The following is an 8,853-nucleotide window of genomic DNA, read 5'->3' as shown; positions in this document are numbered from 1 at the left end:
GCTATTTTTATATAAATTTTATGATAATTTTCTTTGTATATTTCAATTTTATTGATATTTTTGATTCAAACTATCTTAAAAATCACTGCTTATTTTGCATATTTTAAAATTTAAATGATTACTAGCAACCTAACTTGTGATACATCTTTATAAATTTTAACACATTTTACAGAATTTAAAAAAAGATAGATTAGAAAAAGAAGATACATATACATTTTGATAAATTTGGGTAAATCACAAAAATTCCTTTCAGATATTTTAAAGAGATTGAATTTTATAGTGACAACGACAACAACAACAACATTATTGTTGTTGTTGCCGTTGATGTTTTTCCCTGCATGCACAAATATAATTAATGGCTATGTACAAGTAAAAAAGAAAAAAATCAGAAAATAAAAACCAATTATAAGTATTACATGTTTTTTTAGTACCATTATAAGTATTATATATAATTATATTTAAACGCTAAATTGATCAAACAACTGGTACATGGGATCCCACTACTGGAAATTATGAAATTTCCGACCACCTGAAAATGATCTTAAATCAAGTCGAAAGTCTTGTTCCGACCACTTTTTGTATCCGGAAAAACCTTTCTTGCTATTTCCGACCACTTTTTGGTATCAACTTGATTTAAGATCACTTTCAGGTGGTCGGAAATTCCATAATTTCTAGTAGTTTCCTCACATTTTATCAGATATTTTCCAATCAAATGACATACCTAGAATTTTAAAGATCCTCATCTCACCGGGGTATGAGGATATATGGTATTGGTATGGAGACCCAAATGGATGCTACTCAGTCAAGAATGGCTACAGACTTATTGTGGGCACTTATGAGAACAACATTGGATTTGATAAGTGGCACATCCTATGGAAGCTAAAAATCCCCCCAAAGTGGAAGACTTCTTTATGGAGAGCTATAAGTGATATCCTCCCCACCACCACCAACTTGCTTATAAAGAGGGTAGATGTTAGCCCGATATGTGCCATGTGTGGAATTATGGATGATGACACTATGCACTCATTAGTTTTGTGTGATTATGCAAGGTCCATATGGGATCAATCTAACCTTCCACTCCCCCATTTTGTGACGAATATTTTCCTAAATATTCTAGACACTAATGGAATATTGAAAAATATTCGTCACAGCAGGTACATTCGCCCGGTCCTCCACGTTCGGCCGAAGCCGACGCCGCCGACCTGCAGCCACCGCCTCCCATGCAGCCACTCTCTACCCCTGCTGCCGGAACAGTAACAGCACGGCCGACACACTGTTTCATCGATGCCGGTTACCGGCCACAATTGAAGACAACCACAGTTGGAGCGATATTGTTCGACGACCACGGCGGATACATATCGGCTTACAGTGCGCCCTTACAGAACTGCTTCTCACCACTTATGGTCGAGGCCCTTGCGTGCAAAGAAGTTTTGTCATGGCTCAGAGCACGTGGGGAATCGTCAGTTGAACTATTCACGGACTGTCAGACACTTCAGGCATACTTATCCTCAACGGAGACTCAAACTCGATCATATCTTGGTAATGCTCTTGACGACTGTAGAGCTTCTATGACTATGTTTAATTATTGTTCAGTTAATTTTATTCCTAGATCGCAGAATCATTTAGCACATACATTAGCATCTGATGCTTTTAATCACGATTTGTCTATGTATTGAGATGCTATCCCACCTAACTCAATTTCAAGTTATCTATAAATGCAACCACATTGGTTTCTTCAAAAAAAAAAAATCTTCTTTATTAGTGAATTTTAATATTTATTTTACCATTTTATTTTATTTTAATATTTGAATTTCTGTATTTAATAAAGCTTTATATAAATTTTAAATATAGAAAAAAAATTCTTTGAGTTAACTTTTTTTAGCCAAATAATTTATAAGACATTATAAGGGTTTCATTTTAGCTTGGTCTTTCTTCTAAAGATACAACTCTACTAATTAACCAATTTAAACTAAGTTGATAGCATTGTATTACTAGAAACCCACAAGGTAAGTACTTGTACAAACATTTAGGACGGAGCGTTATGCCCTGAACCCGTGTCCACCATGTGCATGGTGGACACGTTGTACATTCATAATTTCTATATTGTAGATTCATAATTTCTATACTGTAGATTCATAAAATTTATAATGTAGATTCATAATTTCTATACTGCACATTCATAATTTCTGTACTGTAGATTCTTAATTTCTATACTGCACATTCATAATCTGTACTGTAGATTCATAATTTCTATACTGTAGATTCATAATTTTTATACTGTAGATTCATAAAATTTATAATGTAGATTCATAATTTCTATACTGCACATTCATAATTTATGTACTGTAGATTCATAATTTCTTCTCGGATTTCCTGAGGGATTTCTTCTTGAATTTCTTGAGGGATTTCTTCTTCGATTTCTTAAAATACATATCATATGCATACATCTTCCTCTTAAATAATTTTCTCTTTTCAATCTATTAATAATTTTTCCTTTCTTGGTCTATGACTCGACTAGTCTAACCAAAATAAAATTGGGGGTTCTACGATTTACAATTTGGCATATCAAAATCTACTACAATTTATTCCTAATACATGGGCAAAGATCTCTAGACTGAAGAACGGAGGGAACCGATAGTCGGATTGAGGGGGGGGGGGGGGGGCAGAGTGGGAGGTGAGTTGTTAGCAGTGATATGCGATCGAGTGACACCAAAGGTTCCAAGACCACGGTTGGGGGGTGAGATGTCCATGGGATCATTTTGAGTGTTGAGTTGGAATTGCGGCATGGCTTGAGGAGTGGAGGAGAAAGGATTTGAGGCCATAGGGTGGCGAACGGCGTGCGGCAGCATGCGACGCGGGCGAATGGTATGCGGCAGTAGGCAGGCTGGCGTGCGGCTCGGCAACGTGTGGTGTGTAGTGTGACACCCCGTATTTAATATTATAAGACTAATATCTGAAATTATATTCATAAAGGATTTATTATTCTAACAAGCCCAATTTCCTTCACCATAAACAAATCCCTAGCCTATATATATATATATATATATATATATATATATATATATATATATATATATATATCCTAACTAATATCCTAACACTTTGTCTTCCTCCCTACTCCTCCATACTCCTTGTGGTCCAGGTCTTTCAAGGATATCCTAACACTTTGTCTTCCTCCCTACTCCTCCATACTCAATCCACACGCCTTGTGGTCCGGGTCTTTCTCTGAACCGTTACACGCCTTGTGGTCCGGGTCTTTCTCTGTCCGTGTAACGGTCCAGGTCCACCCTGTAACACCCCGTGTTACGACCCCTAAACCAAATTAATTAATTAATTACTCACCCTAAAAAGGGAATTAAAATCCATTAATTAGCTAAAAGGGGGTCCACCATAGTCCATGGGCCCTTATCCCTAAAGCCAATCCCTTAGTCCTATAGGAAATAGAATTAGCAAATCCATACCACTTAGACCCTAATTGGGACTCTTAGATATATAAATAGGGACATAGGAGACACCTAGAACTCACACCACAATAACTTTCACCACACAAGAATTCCCAAGAATTCCCATAGGAGAAATCAAGAAAGAAGAAATCTTAAAGAAAGACCCTTCATAGCCAAGGAAATTAATTAAGGCTAAGAGGTAACCCATGTCTCAACAAAACCTATTTACCTTGCTATAATCTCCTTCTTTGGCTCCCTCTATTTGCTTGTGTCTTGATGAATTCCTTTATGATAATCGTGATATAATCTTGTTAATTGATGTGATGATTTTATGTGTGATCTTGATGATCTTGATGATAAAAAGAGGTTCTTGATATTTATGTGATGATTCTTGATAAATCTTGATGGTTCTGATGATAAAGATAAAATATGATTTTAATGATTGGGAAGGGATTAGAGCCCTAGGTTGGATTGGGAATTTGTATTGTGATGTTCTAAATATATATTTAGGTGGGAATTCGCATGTTCGGGTGTTGTTTGTGTTAGAAGTCATAATAGGATGAGTTTTACGTGGTTCTTGCTTTTTGATCCATTAATTGCCTACGTGGTGTCGTTATTTGCGTTTAAAAGTGTCTAAGTATGGTTTCGGGCTCCACGGAGGATCCCGAGATGTTTATTTTAATTAGGAGTCAGTGGGGGGGTAGTGGAACCCGCCACCTACCCGCTGCCCCAAAGAGCACCGCCGACAGCGGGCAGCCGGCGGGCAGGCGACTGCCTGCCGGGCACCCGTTGCCCGGAAGCTGGTAGCCGGCAGGTGGCCCTCCACCCACCGGCTACCCGCTGGTTTGTTGCCTACTTCGGGTCTTTGGCTTCCCCGTTTGATGTTCCCTAATCCCCGTGGTGTCCCAACGGACTCCGTTTGTCGTGCATGAGTCTAGTTTGATGTTACGGGTGCCATTCGTAGGATAGGAGAGTCTTAGGAATTGCATGCTAGTTGAATCGGTAACCCGTTGGCCTAGGTGGAAGATGCATGAACCCCTTAGGTCTATTCTTAGTATGTGAATGATCACACGTAAGTTTATTTATTCGTCTCCCCCTTCCCAATGTGCTAATACGTGCTACTATGTGTTACGTGATGCATGAAACCCCAATTTGGTTGCGATCAAATTGGGTGTTCCTGAGCTGCGGTTCAGAAGTTGGCTGCGGTCAAATTGGTTACTTATGAGCTGCGGTTCATTTTCCTGGCGCCGGTCAGTGATTCACTTCTTGGGTTGCGGTCCACATGGGCCTTTTGTGCTATGGTCCACCGACTGGACGCGCTAGGCGGTGTGTAGGGCTATTAGCCCGAAGAAGGCTGTAGACCACCAAATGAGTGATCAGGCGGTGCGTAGGGCTACGGTTGGCTGCGATCCACCGAGTGTATGGGCCAGCGGTGTGTAGGGTCGTAGTCTCCGAAGATCATCGCCAACCGAATGAATCCCTCAGGCGGTGTGTAGGGCTTGATCTACTACGACCCACCGACTGAGTTCGTCAAGCGGTGTGTAGGGTCGCAGTCCCCCATTTAAAGAGGATCGCAGTCCCCCCTTTAAAGAGGATCACAGTCCACCGACTGAGCGCGTCAGCGGTGTGTAGGGCTGTGATCCGCCGTCGAGTTCGTCGACGGTCTATACGGTTGGTTGCGATCAACCCCTTCATGCTGCGATATGAAGTAGGGTGCCGCGGGGCCGTGTTAGTACTATATGTACTAACCTTCATGTTCGGGGCATGCGATTGGTCCCGTGGCGCCACCAAAGTGTGCTTGTGTGACTTGAATGATGATTGAACGATTATGTGAATGATTTGAAAGTGAACGGTGACCTTAGATACATGTTCTTTATGATATTGTCTCTATATAACTGTCTATCAGCGCTTAATGTGCTTATCCCTATCTGTCGAGTCTATCCCTGGTTTTAAAGCTAGAGTCTCCTAAGTTTATATCTTCCTGCTTCAAAATGGTTTTTCATATAATATATATATATATATATATATATATATATATATATATATATATATATATATATATATATATATATATATATAGAGGCGGGTTCAGGTGCGGCAGTGTCTTACGGTGCCGTTATTTCTTACGGTGCGGCAACACCAATAGTTCACCAAATATGCACCATCAACGTTAGGAAATACACCACACAAAACAGAGTAAACAGAGCCCTGCATCACCAAACACACACCATTAGGTGTGAGTAAAAACACCATACACTGTTCTGAAATACACCATTGGGGGTGGTGAGTTATATGGTGTGTTTTTTTGAGTCTGTGGTGTATTTTGTGATGTTTTATTACATTTCATTGGGGTGTGTTTTTATTACACTGTTGGTGCATATTGTTAACACTGTTGGTGTATTCTGGAATTTGACCGCACCGCCGCACCGTAAGACCCCGCCTCGTATGAGCGCTCTTCTATATATATATATATATATATATATATATATATATATATATATATATATATATATATATATATATATATATGTATGTATATGTATTTCAACGCGTTGGAGTGGGTTACCAGCATCATTCGCTGAACAGATATATTTGGCTTTCAGGCACAGATGCACGCTAGAGATCCGGAGCGTGCCTGCGTGCCATGATTATGTATTGACATTGCTTTGAGGATATTGATTATGCACAGATATATTTGGCTTTCAGGCACAGATGCGCGCTAGAGATCCGGTGCGTTAGATTAGTTAGTTTCCCTTTCGGCCTGCGTGCCATGATTATGTATTGACATTGCTTTGAGGATATTGGTTATGTATAGTTAGTTTCCCTTTCGGCCTGCATGCCATGATTATGTATTGACATGCGTTAGATTAGTTAGTTTCCCTTTCGGCCTGCGTGCCATGATTATGTATTGACATTGCTTTGAGGATATTGGTTATGTATAGTTAGTTTCCCTTTCGGCCGGTTATGTGTAGTTAGTTTCCCTTTCGGCCTGCGTGTCATGATTATGTATTGACATGCGTTAGATTAGTTAGTTTCCCTTTCGGCCTGCGTGCCATGATTATGTATTGACATTGCTTTGAGAATATTGGTTATGTATAGTTAGTTTCCCTTTCGGCCGGTTATATATAGTTAGTTTCCCTTTCGGCCGGTTATGTATAGTTAGTTTCCCTTTCGACCTGCGTGCCATGATTGATTATGTATTGACATTGCTTTGAGGATATGTAGTTAGTTTAGCCTGTGCATTTGAGTTCTCCAGCTCAGATGTGGCATAGCACCCCGCACTCTTATGGTTGATTTTGGGATTTAATGAGAATTCACCTTTATTATATAAGTTTTAAAATTTCGGGGTGTTACACACCCAGTTTGCTCCGAGAGGCACAAAAGTTGGCCCAAAGGGAATCATCACTTGTGAGAATTGAACCCGGGTTATCTCGAAATCCTCCCCCACAAAGAGAGCTCATTTGCCACTTGAGCTACCCTATTGGGTTCACGCCATTTCCTCTTCATCACATAAGAAACCTCCTTCATCTTCTACAAGGGAAACTCCATCAAGACTACTATTTTATTTGAGTACATTGTACATCCTTTTATCCTATTTTGAATCCTAGTCCATTGATATCCATTTGACTTGTGTGCTACATGTGGTTATATGTATATACACTCCTTTGATTATATTGTGTTATTGGGCTTCAGCCATTGGATTGGTGGAATTAGAGAGCTTATGCTCCATTTGGATTGGTGGAAGAAGCTTATGCTTCATTTGGATTGGTGGAAGAAGCTTAGGCTTCACTTTGGTGGATAAGGTTGGACTAATATTGTGACACCCCGTAAATCCAAACGCTAATCAAGGATTAATTAAAGAATTAATCCAAGTCTCTTTGCTAATCTATTTCTAAAAATCCTGAAATTTAATAGTCGAGGGACTAGATTTTGATTAGTCACTTAAGTCAAAGGGTTGTACCTCGTGCTTCTTGAGTTGTGCCCTTGTTCCCTTGTCTTTCCAACATTAGTAAGGGTATGAATGTCTTTCTACCTAAGGTTTGTGATTCAAGCTAACCTAGCAATATTCTTTCATTTCATTCACCCTTCAATCTAAACACAAAAACCTCTAACCTCTCTCTAGAATGGTTTAGCTTCTTCTCCAAGCTAGAATTTGAGCATCCAAGTCTTGCAAGTTTGCCTCCCAAGATTCCTACTTTCTTCATCTTGAGCATAGGGGAGGGTAAGATCCTTGGTCTTTTGGTGTTTTTAACCTCTTTTTAGGTGTCTTTTTCTAAAGATAGAATCTTTGTTGTGCTTTGGTTTTTGTATGAAGTTGGTGTGGAAGAGGAGCTCTAGGAAAGGCTTTTAAGGGTGAAAAAGAGGAAGTTAATAGGCTACAAAGGTAACCCATGCTTTACAAAACCTATTTTCTTACTTATATGATGATCATTGGCTTCTACTTGTGATTCTTGTGTTGATTTGTGAGATTTGATGCATTGTCTTGTAGTGATGCATGTTTAGAGCTTGTTCTTAGGGTTCTTGAATGCCATTGCTTGGTTATTTCTTGGGTTCAAGTCATATTGTTGTTGTATGTGAGATTTTGGATGTTTTGGACTTGAACTTGGCATTTTTATTGAAAATCCTCGAAGGGATAATTTTGGTGTACAGGGGTGCACCCGCGGGCGGAACGGCGGGCAGGGCCCTACCCACCGCCCCACCCGTGGGGTATGTGGTTCGTGGGTGTATGTACCCGTGGGCAGAACCGCGGGTGGAGGTCCACCCGTGGCCCCACCCGCGGGGAACACTTGTGGCGTTGGGCGGGGATTTGTTCCCCGTGATTCTTTATTCTCGGTATTGATGTTTTGACTTCCCGATGTTGTTTTATTGGGCTATTTGTGAGTCTTCTTGATGTTTCGTATGTCTAGAATGGTATGTTAGGAATCCATGTAGGATTTGGTGTCTTGAATCATGCTAAGGGTCCAACCTTGTGATTCGTTGGGCTAATTGCGAGTATTGAATGTTCTTTGGAACTACTTTTGGTTTACCCGTTTGATAAGCATGCTAGTTTGATGTTGATATGCTAGTGTGTGTGGTTCGTTCCTTCGTATTGAGATTGCCAACTTGTGTTGACAATTATTTGGTGTTGGATTGTGATCCTTTGTTGTTGAGTATGATCTCATGTTCTTATTGTGATCTCTTGATTGATTTCTATGATATGATCGTATGTTAATCGTTGTACCTTTGTTGATACTTGATTAAGACTATTGTTGAGTCTTAGTCTTCTTGGTAATGATGATGACCTTGTGTGACTATGATTGAGATTGGTGGTTTGTTACTTGAGCTTTGCTCACGAGATTGGCGGTTTTGTGATATGATATTTAATGGTACCCTCGTGTACTGAGAGATCGGTGGTGAATAGGAGTGTCGG

The sequence above is a fragment of the Ipomoea nil genome, unplaced genomic scaffold, assembly GCF_001879475.1.
Source record: "Ipomoea nil cultivar Tokyo-kokei standard unplaced genomic scaffold, Asagao_1.1 scaffold1317, whole genome shotgun sequence".
NCBI classification, from domain to species: domain Eukaryota; kingdom Viridiplantae; phylum Streptophyta; class Magnoliopsida; order Solanales; family Convolvulaceae; genus Ipomoea; species Ipomoea nil.
This window is presented reverse-complemented; position numbering follows the sequence as displayed.